The sequence below is a fragment of the Pithys albifrons genome, chromosome 6 (assembly GCF_047495875.1).
Source record: "Pithys albifrons albifrons isolate INPA30051 chromosome 6, PitAlb_v1, whole genome shotgun sequence".
Lineage (NCBI taxonomy): Eukaryota > Metazoa > Chordata > Aves > Passeriformes > Thamnophilidae > Pithys > Pithys albifrons.
Window position 1 is genome coordinate 47,427,022 of NC_092463.1, and position 23,399 is coordinate 47,450,420.

The following is a 23,399-nucleotide window of genomic DNA, read 5'->3' on the forward strand; positions in this document are numbered from 1 at the left end:
AGTAGAGGATACTGTTTTCTTATGCACTCCCATATTGTGAGGCTGATCTGTAACATAACCAAAGTGAATTTGGGAAATGTCACTTGGAATAACAACTTTGTAAAGTGAGAAGCATATTGCTCTCAGATGAGGAGTAAAACTGTAGAAGTCAAAGTAGTTCCATGCTGTAAGCTGAGTTATTGAGGTGTTAGGTACAGTTATAGGATGATTAGCAGACATAAGGACTTTTTAAATATATATTGTTTTATTTTACTTGAGGTGTCTTAGTGTGGAAAGCACTGGGCTTGGGTGCAGGGCCTAGATTCTATTTCAGCCTTGCTGATGCAATTGAGTCACCTACTTTTCTTGCTTTTCTGTTGCCAGTCTGTATAATGATATTGATTTTACAACAGAGGTATTATGCAAATAAAATCTTATTTATCACAAATGTAAGTGCTAATGCTATCTTTGCCCTTTCAGAGCTGCTAGATTAACTGCCAATGATCCACTCTTGGGAGGCCCATCCCATCCATTTCTGAAACGGGAATTTAGTGTTCTTCCCACTAAAGCCATTTTGACAAGAGTTAATATGGATTGTGGATAGTTAAAAGTATATTTCAAGAGTTGTATAAAATCTGAGGACAAGAACAAGTGCTTTAATCCTACCTGCCTGTGTTCTGTGTGCTTGCTTCACTGTATGTTCTGCTTTTGTGAGGTTCAGAAGAGCTAGAAATATGTTCCAAGACCTGGGTTAGCCATCAACACTGCACAAAAATAATCGAATGGGCATTTTAAAGAAGTGACATGGCAAAACTGTTGGTGTAATTGTACCAATAGCAGAGCTGCCTAAAATAACAGGAACGTGAGAAAGCATTTTCCAACTGCAGCACTTTATTTAACACTATTTTTGTGTACTGTGGATCAAGCAATGAGAGGTATCTCAAATATTCAGTCAAGGGCCCCAGATACTATGCGCCCTTTGTGTTAGGAATTACAACACTTCAAACTATTTGCCAGAGTTGTCAGATGAGGTGAATAACTGAAGATTTGGATGTTTGCCCAAGCTGTCTGGGTTTAATTATCCTCTGAAATCTCATTAGAGATGAGGTGCACCTGTGATCCTAAGAAGGAACTATTTTGAAGGTAGTTCAGACCCAGATTCATACCTCAATTTAAAAAATACTCTTTTAGAATCTGAAAGTTTTTGCATCCCCATGTACTTTGTTACCATTAGTATTCAGTTATGATCTGATTTTTTGAGGGGGCAGGAAATAGAGAAATGCATTTGGTAGCCATAATGATGCTGACAAATTGGTGGTACAGCCTGAAATGAATAGATAAATGCAATATATTTCACTTCAGATATAATCAACTGAATAAGTACAAATAGGCCTATAAGGGAAGGTATGGGCATTACTGTGGTTCACAAGGTGAATTTAAGTCAGGAATGCTGTGTTGCTTCAAAAGGCAAAGCCATCTTGCAATGCAAAAGTAGGACATACCACCCCTGAGACTTGTGAAATGATCCATCTCTCTGGCACTTAGTGTAGTCTCAGCTGGGATATAGTTCAGATTTAGTTCAGATTTTGGGAGCTACAGTTGAAAGATGTGGATCAATGGGACAATTTGATCTGAGTGCAGAGGGAATGATTGAGTTAAAAATAAAATCTAAGGGAAAGATTGCATGAATTGGAGTTCTTTGGTAAAAAAGAGATGCCTAAGGATATATAACAACATTTTACAAATGTGTAAGTGGCTGCTGGAGAAAGGCATGGAAGAGCTCTTTTTGTAGGCATGGGGTAAGAAGTAATAGGTTTCAGTCACAGAAGATTCAGGTTTTTAATGGATGAAGTAATTGTCTGTCTGGGGTGTCATAGATATGACCTTTTCTGCTGTCATTTGTGTGGTCTTTTCAAGTCTCTCCCAACTCTATGATTCTATAATCCTACATGATTATATGCTTTGAGTTGGAAACTAATGTCCTTAATCCTCTGCAGCAGACATTGTGCTCTGTGTCTCCCAGAGTAACCTGTTCCTGCAACTGTGGCTGATGCTATTACAGATAATAGTAGCTGGGCAGAGGGAAGGGTTAAGGGTGGGCATGTAACCTTTGGCAGTCATAAACAACATGGAGACATGAGTCAGGAGTGATTGGTTGTTCTCAGTTCTCATGGTACAAAAGGACAACCACTTGAAGTGTCAGGTGGTAAATGCAGAACAGGTAAGGACTTTTTCACACTGTGTTTGGCATTAACCTGAGGAACTTGACCTCTGTTAGATACATGTAAAAAGCATTTAAACCAGTTTTAGCTTGAGAATTTCCCAAGACACATGTTGCTGGAGGCTGGGCTTGGATACCATGGAGGCCATTGCTATGTTTGTGCTCTATTCTTATGCTTTTGGCACTTGCAAGTACTGCCATTCAGAGTTTGAAGGGAGAGCTGGGTCCAAAATTTATTGAAGAAGGGTTTTCTCTTTCTCCAGTCTGCAGTACACAGCCTGTGGTGGCATCCACATGCGTGATAATCAGCACATTTAAAATAGCCTTTTGCCTGTCAGGATCTGAGAAGAGCCTTGACTGGGATGACTTCTGTTCCCATCTGAGAAATACTGTCAGCACTCTCGCTCAGTCTGAGAAGTGCAGTGAAACAGCTGAGATGGAATGGGAAGAGGCAGCAAAAATTCCTTCCTACTCATTGGGCATTCTCATGTCTTTGCTGGGAACTCCAGGGCATTTGCTTCCTAGATTACTTGCAGCCAGAACTATACTGTGAAGTATCAAGTCTTTGCTTTGAAGGATGAGAGACATTTCTGAGTACAAAACTTGGCATGGTTTATAGGACAAACTGCAAATAGCCAAGAGGTATGTGAGCAAGGTCAGATAAAAATTGCATAAATGCTATGTGTCCATTTTTTTTCTCTCACAAAATTCCCCTGTCTTTAGCTGGGTGATGTTATGAATGATCCTAAAATAATTTGACAGAATTGTTCGGGTTGGAAGGGACCACTGGAGATCATCCAGCCCAGCCTCCCTGCCAAGGCAAGGTCCCCTACAGCAGCTGATACAGGAACATGTCCAGATGAGTTTTGAATGTCTCCACAGAGGGAGACTCCATGACCTCCCTGGGCAGCCTGTTTCAGTGCTCTGCCACCCTAAATGTAAATAAATTCTTCTTCATGTTGACGTGAAACTTCTTTTGTTTTAGTTTATGGCCATTGCTCCTCATCCTGTCACTGAGCACCACTGAAAAGAGTCTGGCACCATCCTCTTGGCACCTGCCTTTGAGGTATTTATATGTATTGATGAGATCCTCTCTCAATCTTCTCTTCTCTCAACTAAACAGGCCCAGCTCCCACAGTCTCTCCTCATAAGATAGATGCTCCAGACGCCTAATTTCTGTAGCTAGTGTCCTACCATTCTATTAGGGTTATGTGTTACAAGGACATGACTATGTGAGATTGATATGCCAGGAGGTGGCATGCAAGCAGCAGAGTCTTGGTGCTTCTCTGCCTATAAGCTTTCCTCTGTCAATACTAAACCCACTGAGTTGACAGGAGTAAGCTATGAATTTTACTTCTGGGGCAAACAATCCAGAGTGTTGACTGAAGAGGATTGAGTACTATGGCAGAGGATGTCTGATAAAAGAGCGCAAGGCCAGGAAAGGCTATAACAAGGGCAAAGGCCCCCTGGTCATGTTCAGCTTGTTACAGAATCAGGTCTGACGGGTCAACCTGCTGGAGCACACTGCTAGAGGGAATATTGCTGGCAAACAGTGTGCAGATTGATAACAAAATGGAAATCAGGCAGAATAACGTCCACATGAGAAGTCCTTAGACCAACAAAATCCAAGCAATATTTGTACACAATAAGGCATACACCAATATGGAAGAGTGTCTTCTAGTTCTAGAGCACAATGCTTTGAGATTTGGAAAGGTGTTGTGGTACCTAACTCTTTTTTTGGGAGTCTAAACATCCATTTACAAGTCTGGAACAAAGCCATAGGAGGCAAGAGTCCTTTGAGGGTTGGCTGCATTGTAGGGCAGTTGTACTTGGCCTAGAGCAATGGTTGGAAATCATTATTTCAAGTTGAAAAATGGTATATTTGACAAATCTTAAAAATATTGTTAATGCCTAGGTATTGTCAGGATCCCAAGTCAGGCATCCCAAGTATCTTGTATAGATACCTATAGCCTACAGACTCTGAAAAAAAAAAGATTCCTCATATTAAAATTGAAAAAAAAGAAAAGATCACTTTAACATTTCTTAAGCAGATTTCACCACAGTTGTGTCTCAATTTCCTAAGTCTTCTCAATTAAAAAACTCTTAACATTTCCAAAAGTGCTGTATTTTGAAGGTGTGACAAAAAATTACCAAAGCGCTGAGCCAACAAATCTGGACTTGGCTAATAGAGTAGAAACCCCTTGTTTAGTGGTTGGTTTCTTTCATATTTTAGGAATAAATTTTAAACCCTACTTAACATAAGCATGAATGTTCTTATGAGCCACATAGAAGTCCAGTCCTAGTGTACATTCTGCAGAAGTCTTGGAAAGGAACGCCCTTGGTTGTGTTCAGGTAGTGTAACTGTAGCCAGAACTGATGTTGCAGAAGAGAAATTTTTATCCTTTGCAGAATTTAGAGCAGCCTGTGAGCTAATTTAAATTAATGGTTTCTGAATTAGTAACTGTAATGGGATCTCATCATTGACTAATTGACTCAACACACCTGAACAGCACAAACCACTATAGCTGACCTGGCTCTCCTTGCCTTATCCCTGCCCTCAGCAACCCCTATATCCATTTTGGACCATCTATACCAGAGTGATGCTGTCTGCAACAGAAAATGCCAGATGCTGAAAAATCTCTAATTTATTTTGAGAGCAGCTTTGCAGTTGTTTTGTGTATTCTGGACAGCCAAAGAAGTCAGATGAGAAACTGAATAACTAACCTTTTATGTTGTTCTCATTTATCTGCCTTAAAACAATTCACCCTAATGGTTAAAAAAAACTCTTAAAAACCAAACCAAACCCCCCACCAGTAGCATAACAATAATAACAGCAAAAACAATAATAATCCTTGATAGTAATTGTGGAAGTGACAGATCTGGTCACAGGGTTTGCAATATATATTGCCATATATATATATATACACACACACACACCTTAAAATGAATATTCTAGTGACTATTCTACAGGAGTGATTTCTTAATTCCTAAATGGAATGAGAAATTTTTCTGCAGGATGTCATACTCAGTGCACACTAATTCATTCCTTCTGAACTTTTGATCTGCTTTGCTGAAATGGAATTTCCCTGCAGAAGAATTTGACTTTCTTATATTGAAGTGATAATATGAATGTGTATGTGTTTCCATTAGAAAAGGTTGGTACAGAGCAGGATGCAGTTGTAATAATACTCAAGATGTTATTAGGAATTACATGTCATGTTGTTTGTTTTCTTTATTCCTGGAGCTGTATTTAATGGTGTTTTAAATACAGCAAATTTCCACTCAAAATGAAGAACAGCTTCTCGCAGTGGAACATAAAGAAATTCTTCCTTGTATTCTCTGTTTTACTGCTGGAATTTCTGCAAAGTTCATTTGAAGTTGTTTGTCCCCCAAAGCTATTTTATTGATGCCTTTGCCAAAGCTAAAATTTTTGGTCAGATGAGAGGAAAAATACATATTTATTCAGTGACTTATCTGCAGCGATATCATCTGCTTCATGGAGAAATGCCTTTTAGTTCATCCTGTACATCTGTATCCTTAGCAGCAGGTGCCACTGCCAGACAATTCATCAAAGTTAATGTGATTGCTGAGAAATGCTAAAGCCTTGTTTTTTGTATTGCTGTGGGAGGTGGTGTAAAGAACTGTGTTCTCTGTGGGAGGAAGAAGAGGCTAAGCTGACAAACAAGCTGGAAAGGTAGACTTTTCAACTCCACTTTGTTGAGGATTAAGTGTAAGAAAACAGGGCTGTCCTCTCCGCAGCTTGTGATGGGGAGCGAATGTGGGACACCTTTTCTCAGCAGGAGATGGGAGCATAAGTTCAGGATGAAAGGGGCCATCTGGTAGGTGATGTGGAATACACTTTCAGGAAGGACAGGGTTGAGAAGTGAATAGGGATTTTTTCCAGTTGAAATGCTGCCAAATTAGTCATGCCATGAGCAGAGGCTGGACATTTGCATTCTTCCCTTGGCAGGCAGCTGTAAAAGCGGTGAACGCTGCTTCACAGATTGTACCAGGCAACTGTACCAGCCCACCCCACAAGCTTTTTGGCTTTACTACCTATAGCTGCTGATGCCTACTAACCAGTGAGCAGCAAGATTTGCTGAGATTCTGCCTGTTTGAACTTTTGACCCATGTTGACAAACCTAGTCTGGGAGACCAGTGGAAGTTGTGAGTTTATGTATGTGTACCTGGATAAGGAAGGAGCCAGGTCTGCAGGGAGGGAGCCTGGAGCTGTAGTAAACAAAATCCAGGAGCACATGGGCTAGTGCTAAAATGGCAAATGACTGGGAAAGGATACTCTATGAGACAGGAGGATGGAAGCATTAGCAGAGAGTAAATCTTCAGGAAAAGAAAATGGTACAAAACAGATAATGATAGAATTAATGACAACAAATTGCTGGCAATAGATATGATCAGCAGGCATGGAAGTGAAGAATGAGCATGCATGTATGAATGGAGGTGTGCACATACACAGAAAGTCCCTTTGGTTAGAGGTGTACAATGCTCAAAACCAGGATCGATCCTAATGCTGAGGTATAGACAACTTTAGGAGCAGGGAGTCTGTATCCTTCCCTCTCTCCATGTAGTCACACACCTAAGAAGGATCTGTGTTATGGAAAAAACAGCTGTGGTGCCTTTTCCTTAGATCAACACTTTTACAGACAGAAAAGAACAGCAGTGAAACGTGGTGGCAGAATAGCAGTGCTGGGTAGTTTGGAGGGTGCCAGGCAAAGAACAATTTAAATTGAAGTGTAGGACAAAAGTGACCTCGGAATGGTGAGATCTCAAAAGCATTTCATGGAACAAAAAGTTCAGGCATTTGTACAGTAATACAAGTAAGACCCCAAGATGTGCAGTATGCTGGTATTAGTAAACCACTCGATGACTAGATTGGGCTTCACAGGAAATATGTAAACAGTATCAGCTTGCAATTCTGCCATATTCTCTGTGCAAGTCCATAGCTGAATTTGGAAACAACTAAAGCTCAGGGCAGAAGTTTTAAGTCCTAGAAGCCAGTTTGGTTATTGTTCGTAAATTCTGCAGTAATGGCAGTGCAATGTTCTTTTCCTTGTCCTTTGTATAACCTTTACTGGTCCTATTTAAAATTGGCAAGTCTAGGTAATATCTATGGAAATTGTTCAGTTTATTGATTTTTCTTTTCATGCCCTAAAGTGAAAGGGCTATCAACACAATAACTTGGATTTATGAAACAAAGATTTGAATTCTAATTTGTTCAATATTTTAGAAAAGTGTTATTCTCCTTTTCGTGGCCAAGTTCTGGCTGTGCTTGAAGCACAGAATGCCCTAGAGAATAAACTTTGACTTCCTCATTTCTTTGTGCTTTTTAGTAGCTTAAGGTGTTTAGTAGTCTTTGTTGTTTTGTTAGGAGAAAGGGTTTTTTTCCTGAAATGGCCTGTAAATGGCATTTTGGACCCAGGAGTCCAAACACAAAATATTGTTTTCCATAAAGGACATAAGTGAAAGAGCACCTTTTTTTTTTTTTTTGCAGAGGACCAAGAAGTGACCATTTGCTGAAAGTGGAACATTATTTATGAAGGCTGCTTAGAGCTTCAAATGTTGGTCTTGTGTTGAGTAGCACCTGTTTGTGCATGTCTATGCCATTCTTCTCCCAAGTTGTTTTATTAATGAGTAGATTGAACTCAAAAAGGATCAACACCTTCATGTGTTTTCTCTGAGTATCCAACGATGTCTCATTAAAGCAAGTAACAGTATTCTTAATGGTGAATTCATTCGCTGGTAGAATCTGACCTTTGAAGAACTTAATCTTTTCAAGTGTTACATATATCACAAGTTATCGTTGAGATTCTCACAGAGTTTGATTTTTTCCCTACCTTAGATTGCATGTGAATACTGACAGAGTTTGGGGACCTTTCTTTTCCTTCTAGATGGAATCTAATGACCAAATAATGTAGCATAAACAATTTGAAATGCAGAAAGCTAAGCAGGGTTAGGAGATGTAAATTCAGTTCCCTGGCATAATTTAAATAAACAACTCAACCAACAGATAGTCCCATCATCTAGTTCACAAGAGCATATGTTTGGCAGGATTCAGTGTGGTGGGTTTCAGTCTCTGCTTATCACAGAACCAGGACTGTATGCATCACTGCCACATGGTTCTCTTTTCCCTTCATCCCAGGGAAACTAATCTTTTTGAGAAAAGAAAGAGGAAGATGGCAATGTATCATTCCAACACCAGCTGGATACAATTCCTTTGCTCAGTGCTAGTGGAGGCTGAGAGGTGCCTTTTGTCTTACAGACGGCCTATTGCAGATAGGAATTTCAATGCCTTGTCTTACTTTTAGTGTAGATTTTTTTTTTAATGTGCATGAATGAAAAGCTATTTTCTTCAACAGACTTGGATACTAAAAAGTTTGATACTGCGACATGTCTCTTTTGTGTAGCATATATAAGTGGCTCATTAACTGTCCAACTGTAATTTCTGTTTTATCAAAAATGAAGAACAAGAGAGGCATGTTGGCACCGGAATCTTCCTATAAAATGGAAAATTTACTTTAAGATGCCTAAAAGTACCATTAGCTTTGGAAGCATTTCCCTTTACCCATAAGTGGAGAAAACTGGTTTATTAAAGTTTCCACAAAGATGATAATATGGTGAGTGTTAATATAAATAGGTTGTCAGTTGTTTTACAATAGTCTGTGCTGTTAACCTCCTGTGACTGAATGTTCAATCCTTACTACCTGAACTGTAAAAACCAGGAATTCTTATGAAGGGTACAGTAGCTTTTGATGGAGAAGTTTCTCTCCTAGGATAACCTACAGAGAGTCTGTGGTCTCAGCAACTGTGAGAATGGTGAGGGGCTCTAAATACAGGGTGAACAAGCGCAAGAGTTTTAATTTATGAAGGAAACTTAATTGGGCTCATGTGCTGTTGCAGTTAGGGGCTGAGTATCACAGAAATTCAATGGGAGATCTTATGGAGGGGGAAAATTTATTTGAACAAATCTTTCAGTAGGTTGATTTTACCTGCTGATGCTGACCTTGTTATAGATTTCATTCATCTGCATACTTGTACAGACATGCTTTGCATATTTTTACAGACATGTCCACAAGCTCCAGGAGGTGTATGTCCAGAGAGTCTGGCAAGGATCACTTAAGTGGACGCAGAGGCTAAAGGATGCCAGATGTTAAGTTTCTGAAGTTCTTCCTGATGTAACCTGATGTAACAGGCATGTTTTTGGACTGATCTATTGTGCCCTTTAGGATTCAGCAGTGGTTGCAGAGTTGTGCTTTCCTACAGAGCCTTGCTTACATCATCTTCCATAAATCTTAGGCCAGGTTCTCACCCATTACCTTTTTCCATGTGGTCTAAGGAAGATAGGAGTGGTTGGTGTGACACTGCCACAGCCTTGGTGTGATCTTCATTAGCAATACAGGTTTTTTTTTTTTAACCCTCTGTCCTTTTGTTTCTTCTGGTGCTTGCACCTACATATTTGGATTTAGACTGCATTTATGCCAGTAACAAATCTCTGTAACAAATCTCTCCAGGTGGAATTTTTAAGGGTACTTGTTGTTGTTCAACTCTCTTTGCATTGAGGTTAGCAGTAACATTTTTGTGGCTGTCAAAGGGAGACAGTGATTTGTTTCAGTGCTCAGTACTTTGGAAAATTAAGTCCTCAGAAATGCAGTTGTATACCACCTTCCCCTAAGTAGGGAAGGCATCCCCAATGTCAGGTTTGGACTACATGTATGGTCATACCTCACGAATGAAGATTTGTGAAGGGCTCTCCCCACGTGGGTGTGCCCTTCCAGCCTGCACAGTGGATTTTTTAGGTGAGGCTCAGCATGCGCAGAACTGGCCCCACCGTCCTGAGGTCCATCTGCCTTGGCTGAATGAGCTTGGACAGTGACAGTGAAGTCCTCGGGACTGTCACAGTACCTGGTACTAACCAGGACTGACCCTGCTCAGCATCTGAGATCTGATGGGATCGGATGGCAGGGAGGCATTGAACTGCCAGGGGATGATCCCCACTGAGACTTGAACTCATGACCTTGGGATTCAGAGTCTGGAGTGCTCTCCATTACACCACAGGACTGCTTTGGACTACATAGACTATTGTTAAGGCCCTGCTGTAGTTCTCGGAATGTACGTTGCATGAGCACAGAGAAGCAGTCAGGCTTTTGCCTGAAACTAAAAATAAGTTTTTTTGTGACAGTTTCCGTGTGGGACCTGTTTTCAGATTTTTGTTACATGAGAACAACTTTTTTCATTCTTAGCAGAAAGATTTGGACATTCAAAAAAGTGAACTTTGCTCTGGGTTACTGTGCTGTCCGGGCTTAGCACTAAACTGCTTATTTATCCAAGTTGTGCACACTTGCTGCCTCTTGGTCACCTTTAGCTTTTGTACCCCTTGGCTAACCGCAGGAGGTGACATCACTTAGCCAAAGATCCAGAGAATAACTGGATGAAGAGAGTACTCTGCGGAACAGCTATGCTGGGAAGAGCTACTCACATAGATGAGGGAGAAGACTGAGATTCCAAGAATCAGTCCAGTGATTTGCTCATGCATATGGAAAAGAGGCACCAACCTTGGGCTTCTGGGAAATTTTCTGTACCACCCTCCTCTTCTTCCCCAGTTCAGTGTCTCTTGTGGTGCATTGGCGTTATGAATACTAACTTTATCTGTACAGTACAGTTAGTAGTCTTCTGTGGAGAGTCCCTGGTGCTTGTGTTGCATTAGTATTTCAGCTTTGGCACAACATATGTGAGTTTCATGCGTCGGTGGCTTTTGTCACAAGAGTGCTTGGTTATGGAAGCTGTCGAATGAGTTCACCTGCAGTGATTTGAATGCTTGATTAAAACTTGATTTGACTCCTCTGTCTGAGCTATTGGCAAAGAGTCCAAAACAGCCCATGGACTGAGAGAAGTGGAAATGGGAAAAGAGAAATGGGGAATGAGGGTACAAGCAGAAAGCAGCTGCTAAAATGTTCTACAACTACTTCGAACTAGAATTTAAAATTCAATATAATTTCTAAGCTAAAACCAATCTTTTGCAGAACTCTCAACTTAGGCTATGTGCTGTGGGTGGCTGAAGAATACTTCCTTCTAAAGAGTTGGCAGTGGGGTTTGCCAGAGGGGAGGATATAGAAAGCAAGTTGGTTTTGCATGCAAACCCAGTGTTGGTGAGTTCTCTGTAACATAACTACCGTGGTGAGGATTATATATGTGTTTGAGGTACAAACTTTGATCTGGGAGGCTGCCCTAGTCCACTTGGTTTTGGGGGACCTTGTGCATGATACTCTTTCCTCCACAAGCTGAAGAAGAAGCCAAAGGCTGTGGAAATACAAGTGGGAAAAGAACTAAAAATGTTATGAGTGTTAGAAGAAAACTATCTGCTCTTTAGCACAATATTCTTGAATATATAACCGAGTCTGGAAAGAAATGAATTTGGTATTGAGGTGTCAGCTGTCTGGGAAGCAGCAAGTTTCGTAAGTACTGAGGAACAGTTTGGGCCTTAAGCTGTGACAGGTTGGGTGTGAGGACTCCTACAAGCTCCAGTGAGGTGTTCTAACATCAAAGCCCATGCAACAGGTATCAATGAGCTGCTGTGTGAAATTTCACCCATGGTTTATTATGTGCTTGCAACTTCCTGGCTTTATCACCCTACCACATGCTCTCCAGATGCTTTCCTGAGACTCACAGTGCAGCACCAAAGGAAAACACCACTAGAAGGTCTCACAGCAATATTTGAATAAACCACTTTTGAGGGGTGGCAGATAGCAATGAAATCTTACATTGTTAGTACTGAGTCTGGAGCATAATGGCCAAGACATTGTGCTGTCAGCTCTTCAGGGGTCCTGGAATGACTTAACTTGGTCTGCCCTGTTTGCACGAACTGGACAATCAGTCAGCAGTACCAAGGAGCTCTGGTTTCCTTGGGAACTTAGTTCTGTCTTATTTACAGCATGGAGTGGCTGCTTAGAGCAGGGTGGGGATAGGATGTTACCAGACGGCCCAGTGCCTTGTGTCTCCAAGTTACCAGCACTTGGGAGTGCATCACTGTATGCTGATGGCAGAGACAAACCAAAAGGCTTTTTTCTTAACTCCTGCTGTGCCCCTCCTGCATTCTCCTCCATGTCCATCAAGCGGTGAAGTTAGCAGATGGGCTGCCCTGAGGTGACACATGCTTACCTGCAGGGAAGAGAGAGCAGCTCCTGTACCATGTCCCCAGTGTAAGTGCTGCTGCTGGCAGGCAGGCAGCTCTGTTGCTTGGCAGCAGGTCTCAGAGAAAAGATTACTTTGTCCTTGTTCTTAGTCAAGTTTGCCAGGTTCCCTTCTGATTGCAGGCTGGTAATGCATGGAGGAGATAACCATGGTTCAATGAGCAGCAATTCAGTCTGTCATCAAAGAGAAAATACTTGGGCAGAATTAACAGACACATGTGCTAAGCTAATTTGGTATCAGCCTTTTGGGTGTGGTTCTTTGGTACAAGTATTTTTGTGTTTGTCTTTCTGCAGAGAGGACTGAAATTTTCTATCAGAATCTCCCTCTGTCCCTTACAGACCTGTTAACAACTTGCACAGTCCCCCTCCCATGGTCTTTACCTGCAAACTGAGCTTCTGTCTCTGATCTCTCTCCAACAGCAGCGTGTGGGCTCCCTTTTCCCAAAGCACACCCCTCATCAGCTCTACAGACCGGCAGACTCGTTTGTGCACTCATTGTGTGGCTTACTGAATTTCATGAACACTTCAGGTAGTCCTGCCAGTCTGGACCCATCCCTCCCAATCCCTGACCTCCCTCAAAAGAAATGCATATGTCATTGCTTCAGAGTAGTATTCCTTTGTCAAACTTGCCTACTTTCTCTGTTGAAGAACAGGATATATCTTTTCTGTTTTGATTTTTGTTTTCTCCTTTTTTACCACCTTCCTAGCTGTTGCTAATGACTTCTGGTTTGAGTGTGACTCCTAATCCCAGAGGGCATAGTTGGTTGAGAACCAAGTCACAAATAAAACTTGTGTTCACAGGATCTTCTTTAATTAACCTCCAGTCCAGATTCCTGCCATATTGCATAATATGCAAGAAAGTGTATTACTGTGCCCTGCACAGGTATTAAGACTTTATTATATCTTGGGACCAAGATGTCTTTGGGCTACACTCAGTAATACAGCTACAAAGATCTCTTAGCCCACTTTATGATGTGAGGATTCCTGCACATAGTTGCAAGCATTCCATACCACTAAATTTCTTAATTTTCTTGTGACAGATCAGACCTCATGTCTCTGTTATTTCTTGAATTGCCCTCTTGTCTGTGTTCTGTAGCAAATGTAGCAGTTGATGCATACGTGTGGGTGTATCCACCTGAAGTGTTTGTACTCTTTAGTCAAAGTATCTAGCTGTGAAATCACTGGATTCATCACTTGCTGCAAGGCCAATTTACCATACTACTATTGTATTTGGGACTTACTAAGCAGTAAGTGCAGAAGAAAGCACATCTTTTTGTTTATTGGCCATATTAAGAGAGTACCGAAAGCCATGTTTTCTCCAGTGTTTCAATTCAATATGTGAGTTAGTTAGTTTGATGCTATGAAGATGTCACTCTTCCCTCACCCTCTGCTGTAGGTATAAAGCAGTAAGTGAAGGGACAGAAGTGGATGGAGAGGAATGTGAAGCGGTTCTGATGCCTGCATGAGGCGTGATCAACAGCAGCAGGGTTCAACAAGGAAGAGGTTTATAGCACATCACAGCTGCTGGCTTCATCTTTCTGATGCTTGAACCTGGGTGGAAATCTCTCTGTGCACTCTAAAGTCTTGCTGTTGCTGAACTTTGAGAAGGCATCATGTTCTTGAACACTTTATTTATATGCACATACTAGGCTTAAAGAGGGCATGAAATTGCTAATTGATCTGTGTCAAAGCAGATCTTGTTTCTGTACTTCTTCATGCTTTGGCATCCTAATAGTGGGGTTTGTTTTATAACTGTTGTGTTTTGCTGTACCAGTTTGTGGCTGAGTTATGATTTCCATGTGTCTGGGGCAGAAGAATCCTTAGATGCACAAGGGCCAGGATTTTCACTCAAAAATATCACGTAGGTGATACTATCCCAAGCACAGAGCAAGAGTGACAGGCAGTCTCAATTCTCCTTGTTATAATCTGCTCTGGCCAATAATTTTCTAATTTGGCACAGAAACCAAATGCATAAACTCCGCCAGATTTCTTTTACAAGGCATTGGCTCTGTTTGGTGTGTTTTGATATGCAGCAATAATGATGACCACTCAGAGCTGTGCTGGCTGACCTGTGCAGTGTGCTGTTCTGTTTTGCTGCAGCAGACACTGACGTAGTTTTAATACTGACTATTTGGTTATCATCTGCCTAAAACACCCCAGACCACTGGGGTTCTTAGCATTGAGAGATCAGGCATTTTCAATTTTTGTGAAAGATAGTTTGCTTTCTCCTTTAGTAACTTGCTGCTGTCTGCTCTCCCATGCAGCCACTGCTTACTTGCTGTCACTGTTCAGCTTGTCCAGGGTGACATTGTCCTATTGTTTTGACAATGACCTTAATCTATTTGTGCAGTTCAAAGTAAAGGCTTTGTGGCCAGAGATGAAAATGCATAGGCTTAGGCAGCATATAATGAAATACAGTCTCTCTTACTTCAGCTTCTTTGAAGCCACTGCAAATCAATTATTGGATTTGATGTGTCTTCAAGGATGTGGAATGAATTTAGTGGTTTCTACTTGGTTACAGTGAATCAGGTGCTCACTTCATGAACTGCTCCAGTATAATCAAGCTTTGTGTATTGCAGGTTTAATAGATGCCTATATCAAACTGGATGCAGCTTACTCTACGGACAGGGATTTTGATAAACCAGGTTGTAGGCAATTTAACAGACAAATCATTGGGTAGGAGCTTCCTTCCATGGTTGCCTGTACTTGTATGTGTTGTAGACCCAGAGGGTAGCAGGACTTTGAGTAAATGGCACTGCAGTGCTGAGTTAGGTGGCAGGATCGATAATTTCCAGTTAGTTGGTGTCTCTTAGTGCTGCTGGTCTGGGGCAACTGCCTCATACAGTGTGAAACCAAAGTCTGGGCTATCAATGTAGTGCCTTTCAATAGCAAGAGATTCAAGGCAGTTGCAGAGGAGCAGATAGCAAATTACCTAAGAGAAAGCAAACTGTTTCTGATGAGTTTGGAAATACCTGATTTGTCCTTGCCAAAGAATGGGAGCATGTTTGGCTGCAACACCTTCTCAGTAAAATTTATCTCCTGTGGGAGCACGGGCTGGGGGGAAATGGCTGCAAACCCTCTCTTCATGCCATGCAGAAACATCCGTTGTGAGGGTAATACAGGAGCAAAGCACACTGCGTATGTTACATGGATTTTTAGATCAATTGTGGTTCTAAAATGTAGCCAGATGCATTATGCTTTGCCACGTGCTTTTGTGCAGATCCTAGGACTCTGTCTTTTTAAATGGAAGTAGCTGTTCACCAAGTATTAACACCAGAAAACTCTTGTCATAGGCAGCAGATGCACAGTATTTTGCCCTTGCCTGGCAAATTTGCTTCCTTATTTAATGGCAGAAGTCAGAAAAAGCCCCATGTTCATTTGCCTTTTTGGGCTTGAATTCTGTGTGACTCTTGAAACCAATATGTTGTTCAGCATCTATTTCCAGAAATCATACATTTCCCTTGATTTACATTGTTTAATAAGGGAGGATGGGGTGGATGCGTGAACTATGAATGAGACAATCTTCATTACAATCATTGCAAGCCTCAGCTTTCAATGCAATTAAAAGATAAGCTTATAGGTATGTAAAAATGCCTCTTGCTTGTCACAGTGATAGTACTTATGGCTATTTTCTGTTATTCTCTGCACATGAAACCATTTCCTGCCAGTAATTCCAGCTAGACACCAGAAGCATATCTATATAAAATCCGCTCTTTCTCCTTCCATTGCTGAAAGTCTAAGCCAAATCAAGAGGGATATTCAAGTTCTGTCTACGGATTAATGGGGATTGAGCATCCTGTGGTGGAAGTGGTTCCTGTGTTACATGAAATATACTAAAAATAAAGAGTTATCTACTGTGGAACTTTTCAGTATCAGTGTGGAGGACAGAGTGTAGTTGTATGGGAGATATCATCAGTACACACTGGATGAAATATGAAATATAAATGCAACTTTAACAAGCCAAAAAGGTCAGGTGTTGTTGAACTGTCCTCAGTCTGTGTCCTTCTTGGATTTAGACTAATGACGAAGTGATGAACAACAAAACATTTGTGGACCTAATGAATACGAAATGCTACTGGGATACAGGGACTGATTCCATTCTTATCTTTCTCACTGCTCTGCTGAGTAATCTTTCCTTATTTGTGCTTCAGTGCCTTTATCTGTCAGATGGCAATAACGATAATAAAATCTGTTCAAAGCTCGTTGGGCTATACCAGTGAAGGGCATACAGAGGATTTGGACACAAACCTTTTTTATTTTCTTCACAACAGGCCAGGAGTGAGGGAAGGGAAGGCATAGTTTCTACATGAAAGATGAGCATCAGGGACTTTAAATGCCTTCTGAAGTATTTTAGAGCTGGTCTGTCCATGGCGCTTTTCCGAGGACTTGAGGTCAAAAAATATACCACTTTGTATTGTGCTATTGTGGTACATCTCCAGCACATTTCAGTGCTTTGTAAGCAACTGTCATTGTGATTTTGGGACCCCAGTCAGTCGCATCTTGATGGCCTTTTCCTGTGTTTTGAATCACTTTATTCTCATCAAGTGGTAGAGGCAAATTTGTGATGAAACCTTCCCTTTCTTCTGTTTCTTATGGTCACTGTGTCTGGTGTTTTATAGATGCTTTAGGAGTGAAAATGACTGAGAAATCCTATGATATTTGTATGTTCTTCTCCCTTATGACTCTCTCTGATCTGTGGTAGTATTACATCTGTGTTATTTATAGGTCATACTCTTTCAGAGCTAACAGTGCACAGTACTTCTAACTTTATCAGTTTTATACTTTACATGCATCTCAGGTCAAGTAAAGTACATCCGTTTGTAATCTGATCAATAGTCCTTTGGGCCTTGTCCCTCATGCTGCATTCTGCGTGTTCAGCTTTTTTAACATATATCTATTTTTTTAACATAACCGTGCAAATAGATTATGTTAAATATGCCTATGTGGCCATACTTAAACTTTGTATGTCCCTTTTGTGACAAGCCGCTTATAATTTGTAACTACGTTTCCAAGAATTTTGGTAAGAAGTCTCCATATACTTTTTCCCTCCTGTTTAGGTCTGCCAAAATATCCTTTGTTGTCAGGTGACTTACTCTCAGTAAAAATATACTCCTCATTTAATGTTTGGAATGCAGTCCAAGACACAGGAGGTCCATCTTTCTTATCTCAGGAAGACTGTTGTTGTTTTAGACTGTATTTTCAAAACACTGTGATTCTTGTGTTTCAACTTTTGTCTTGCTCTCAATATACAGCTTTCTTGAGTTCTATCAGTGTGTTACACACCCCTAACTTTTCTGTAAATCATGGAATTGGAGAAAAATTCATATTGGAAAAGACATCTAGAAGTCATCTGGTCTAATCCCTTGTGCCAAGAAAGGATCTTTGAAGTTATATGTATTGGTCACTCAGGACATTTCTAATCTTAAATTTTGTCTTCATCTTCAAAGATGGAGATTCCCCGTATTTCAGAGACCCTGTTCCAATGTTGACCAACCTCACAGTGATTGCTCCTTTCCTCCCTTTCCTTGACACTTAGTGAGAATCCCATTATTACAAACTGTGGCCATTGCCTCTCCTCCCATTACTGTGCAGCTCTGGAGAGACTCTGGCTTCATCTTCTGTATAGCTGCCCTTTATGTAGTCAAAAGAAGCAATACCATCCCTTAACCCTTTGTTAAGATTGCTTGAGCCCAATTCTTAGCCTTTCATTTGTCACATTCTTCAGTTTCTTAATCATCTGATGTCCCTGTGTTAGTCTTGCTCCAGGAGCCCTAAACCGGTCCCACTAACTGCAGGCACAGTCTGGCAAGTGCTGAGTGGAGCACACTAATGATTTCCATTGATCTTCTGGCTTAATTTCTTTTAATACAGCCCAGTACACAGATGATCTTCACTCTAGAGGGCACTGCTAAGTTATTTTTTATGTGATGGCCACCAGAACCCCAGGTCCTTTTCCACAAAGCCATGGTACATAATTTACTGTGATAAATGATACAGAATGAAATAAGACGGTAGTATATGTTTATTGTCTTAAATATTTTGGTGTTTTGAACTTTGTTCTCGGGAGATTAATGTCTCCCATGTAATTTTTTTAAAGTATTTTCTTCACATCTTCATTTTTAATGCAAGGCTTAGTAAGTACTTGTAATATCCAGAACAGTAGTTATTTTCTTATGAATTATTTTAGAGTCTTTATTTTCCAGGCACTAGTAATCATTCTACAAAGCACAGTATCAGGACATACCTAACTAATGCTTTTCAATATTTGGAGTCCAAGTGAAGCAACTTAAAAAGAGCCTGTTGGTGAGAATGTATAAAATTGTCCGGAAGACACAGCATTGAATATTAGTGTCAGGTTTTGTTGGAGTGTGTTTTTCCCCTCATTTTGTGACCACTGCAGAAAAAATGGAACTAGAGGAGTCAGCTGCATTTTGATTTAACTTGTGGTTCATTTCTCTGTTTATTTCCTAAATTGTAATCTGCTATTTCTGTGCAAGTCCCTTGAAATCTGTTAGCTAGAAGGAAAGAACCCAGCTGGAGTTCTGGGACTTCCGCAGTGAATTTACAGGCTTTGGGGAGTAAGATATTCTTTCTAGCAAATTGGGTCTGTTTGATTTGAAATTTCATGAAGAGCATCGCAAGAGAATACCATGGTGCTGCTTTAGAAGCCTCTCCCTGTGTTGCTTGTAGAGATGTAAATCTTGGAGAACTCCAGGTATCACCATGCTGGGAGGAAGACGGCGATGCAGCATCTTTGAGTTGAAAATGCTATTTTGTGGGCTTTCTTAGAGGATGCTATTATTCTGCTTTACCACTGGTGTATTTCCTTGAATGTATTTTGTAAGTGTCAAAACGAAGGTATGTTGCTGTTCTTGTGTTGAAATGACAGCTCTTCCTTTCATAGCATTCCTTCCGTCCTGACATTTTCCCTACCAAAACCCAAGTGTTTTTCTAGTGTCGTGCTAATGATTATGGGTTCCTCTTGGCCTGAATGTGTCGATCAAATTGATTTTCCCTCTGGAAGGAAGACACCCTGCAGGTTTCTAGATCCAACAGAATTAGTCCCCTATCCCATCCAAAAAACATTTCAATGTAAATACGGCAAAAGAGGACAAAATTAAAATCTGTCATCCATACAGGTGATAAACTAGTGCAAAATCAAAAAGGTAACCCAGTAGTCACTGCATCTATTCCATAAGAGTAACAATAAACACTAGACTGAAATTCCCTATCCCACAAATCACCTGCAAGACCTGAACCAGACTGGTCCTTGCTCTTCAGTTCATTAGGACAATGACCATTTCTTCATGAAGTGGGTTGGGTTTAGACATTTTTAGCTAGTGGTGTTTTATTGCATGGTCCCTTTTTGTGCACACCATGAGTGGCAGGAGTGTTCCTTTTCTTCTCCCGGGAGCACTTCTTAACAAATGTGCTTGAAATGCCTTCATCCCTTAGAGTGCTTTATGGAAAATAGGTTGCTTTGTCAGGCCTGTGTCTTCAACAGCTATTTCTGTGAGTTCTACCATGCAAACGCATAATTATCTCTTTCAGGAAGATGGTCCCTCCAGGATATGTATTTCCAATCTGTATTATTAATTGTTGGTCTCTTCTGATACGATGGCTTTCTTGTTAACATGAAATTGAAACATAACTTTAAAATATCATCAGACAAAATGTCCTCAATTAACTCAAATTAATAGTAAAGGAATAGTAATTCAAAGCCAGAATATTAAGGATCTGTAACTTGGCTTTCTTCTCTACCAATTCCTAATGACTTTTTCAAATTCCTAGTGGATTGTTAAGAGGAATATTGGAAATAAGGTGGTCATGCCATCATGCTTGGAAATCCTCTTATTTGGGTTAAAATGGGGAACATAACTCAAAAAATGCTAGTTGCTTTGTTCCTGCTGTTACAGCTGTAGCTCTGCAGTGCACCCAGAGCTGGGCACACGTAGGAAGGGGCAGCTCTGGCTCCTGTGGCGGGTGATGGCTGTGACAGCTGTGCTGTGTGTTGTGAGCCAGCACATTGCAGGCGTAAGAACTTGGCCAAGCCTCTGCTCTGGAGCTTGCAGCAGAGGATGGCTGAGTTCCTGCAGCCTATTAATGATATCTTCAAATGATAAGCCTCTAAGAATTAGTTTTCTAGATTAGGAACAGGGTGGAATTGTTCGGAGTACTGACAGGTGCCAGCAGAGGGCATTTGGAAGCTTGGCTTTCATACTGATTTGTCTTCTGACACGTTAGGGCGGCCCCAGTGCAATTTCTGTGTGGGGCTGATGTCCCGCACTGGTGGTGCCTTCTGTGTTGGTACAGGCCTACGGTGAAGGCAGAATTTTGGGGCTTATTGGTTTGGTTTTAGTTAACGTACAGAATTTCATTAATAAAATGTGTTATTTCAAAGTAATTCCCTAGTTAGAAGTATTGAGCCAGAAAGTCAGAAAGTTCTCGCTTTCATTAGAAGGGAGTATTTGGGTATTAAGTGGATAAGAAATAGCATATAGCAATCTGAAGTGGAACCTCATTGCTTGATACAAATTATCATATTTAGATATTAATTACACCCCCTCAACCCTAATACCATCAGCATAAGACTCTCAGCAGTGACCATTTTAGCCCCAATCTTTGGTACCAAGAAAATTGCACGTGCAGGCATAATAAAAAAAGACCAAATAGTGACTCTTTGTATTCATGACCAAAAATCCAGTTGCATTTCTGTTGATGAGGGCTTTTGTTATCTGCAGTGGGGATGTGACATGGCGCAGTACACAAAAGGTCTCTCACCAGCAATACATCTGGAGTGAGCTGTTGTTAAAGCCCACATCACTGAGTAAATGTGCAAAGGCGTTAAAGCGTAAGAGCATTTAATAAAAATGCTTTTCTGTTCTCAGGCTTTGATCAAGTGATTCCTATCCATCAGCTTTGATTCAGGCTCTGGCAGCATATTTCTAGAAGAGACCCTTACTGCACTTTTTAAAAAGACAAGTCTTCTGTAGGGGGTGCTGGTAAAACCAACTGAAGTGCATTTCTCACCTTTGCAACATGATAAATGGCTCCAGCACTGTGAGGCTATTAAGGCTTTCAGCTTTTTTATCTCTTTGGAAAAATGTTAATAAAAAATAGGGAAAGGTATTTTTTAGTTGTGTAAAGATACACTAAATAGACCTGTTTGTGGTTCTTCTGTTTGCCAGCATCCATGGTAAAATATTACAGATGTGAATTTTATTGTAAGGGATGGCCTTATTGCACTTACAACATTTGGAGATTATTTCCTCAAAATATAATTTGTTTTAAGGTATGATTTATGCTGCAAATATGATTTATTAAGAATGTCTTGAAAAAGTGGATGGAACAAAAATCTTTCTTTAAGCCAAAATATACTGTTTTGTGCTCTAAGTGTCAGTTGCAAGGACAGAGTAAAAAAATGGAGCAGCTGAAGTGTACATTTATTGATATATATTTCATATATACTTTACTTGCTATAACATCTGCTACAAAAGTCCATCTGACACATCTTTATATTTTGTTGTATCCCTGTAGCAGAGCTTTCCTTTGGCCTTTTGAAAATGCTATCTTGTTAGTGAATGTCAGTTTGTATTGCGCAACCTACCAACATTGCATTGTGCTTCCACATGCACAGGTTACAGAAGAATTTTTTTACTTCATCTGAAATACCATGCTAGGCTCCTAAACTTGATTATTAACATTTGGGTGTTTGGTTTCAAAGGTGTTTGCTTGCACCTTTTCAACATACATATCTATCAGCTGTAAAAAATGAACTCTTCCTTTGTGGAGACTTAAAATTGTGGCTGAACACCAACTTGTTCCCTTCTTGCAAACTTGCTTGAATATTTTATGAGAGAGAGGCTGTAGTCAGAGAAAAGGGAAAGCAGGGCTTGGGGTAGATGCTGCAATTTACTCAGACCTTGGACAAGTTGGTCTAATGCTGTGCTTTTGCATCAGTTTGATGGGAATGCTGTAGTTAACACTCTGGAAAAGCTGTGTTTTGGAAATACGAAGCTTTTCTGTACTGCTTGCCCAAATCCAGTGAAATTCTTGGCTCCAACTGTGTGGCTAGCAGCTCCTTTTGGTGTGTAAGATGTGATTTATTTTATTCAAAGCTAAAATACTCCCTATGTGATGACAGCATGTCTCACTCCTTTTCACTATCACCACCTGTCCATACTGTGTTTTCTCCATTTCAGTGTTGTTTTCTTTCACTTATACTGAGTGCTATCTGTTAGTGAACTGCTTCAGGACAATGCCAAGATTAATGGAAATGTGGGAGACCTCCATGTCTATTTTGAGATCTGTCTCAGAGGAATCAAATCAAGACATAGGTTGTAATACTTGTTCTGGTTGAAGAGAGTTTTCATCCAGACAGTGTAATGATTCAGAATAGAGTGAGTAACATTGGAATAACTAACTGTATGTAATTACTCTTCAAGTAAGAGCAAAAATCATTTTAGTGAAGACTAGTACTTGTTATAATGGTAATTAAACTAAAGTTAGAAAAGCTCTTTCTTGGTACACACTAACACCATTTAAAAAGCATCTTAGCATACATTATGTGCTAATGAATTCCTGTTCACATTCCTGTGCTCATAATCATATTTCAGGTTTGTACTGGGTACCTCCTCATCATCATTATCATAATGCTGTTCTTGAAACTGTCATAGAGCATGTCCATTGCTAGTAGTATTGCACTGATACCTAGGAACCTCAACAAGCGGGTGAGAGACAGTATTAAAATCATGGGCTGGAGAGCAGAATTGAAGCACAGGGACTGACTGATATACCCAGCACTGGAGGATTGTGTAAGAGATGGAATGGAAACTTTGTTTCTAGCTTCAGTCTGAAAGCCTCCTTAATTTTTGGCGACAAAGTCTTAGTCCTTTTTGTTGTTTCATCTGCAAAGTGGTCTGACCCCCATCTTTCCCTTGCTTCTTCCTGGTAAAGGTCAGATCTAATTCTCTCATTCAGCACATCAGGAGGCACAT

The 23,399-nt window shown here is 40.5% G+C and overlaps 1 protein-coding gene across 7 annotated transcripts in view; it reads left to right on the top strand.

Annotated features, from left to right (window-relative positions):
- The window catches only part of TSPAN4 (tetraspanin 4), a 437,423-nt gene that overhangs the window by 192,238 nt on the left and 221,786 nt on the right, over positions 1 to 23,399 (top strand). The window lies entirely within an intron of this gene.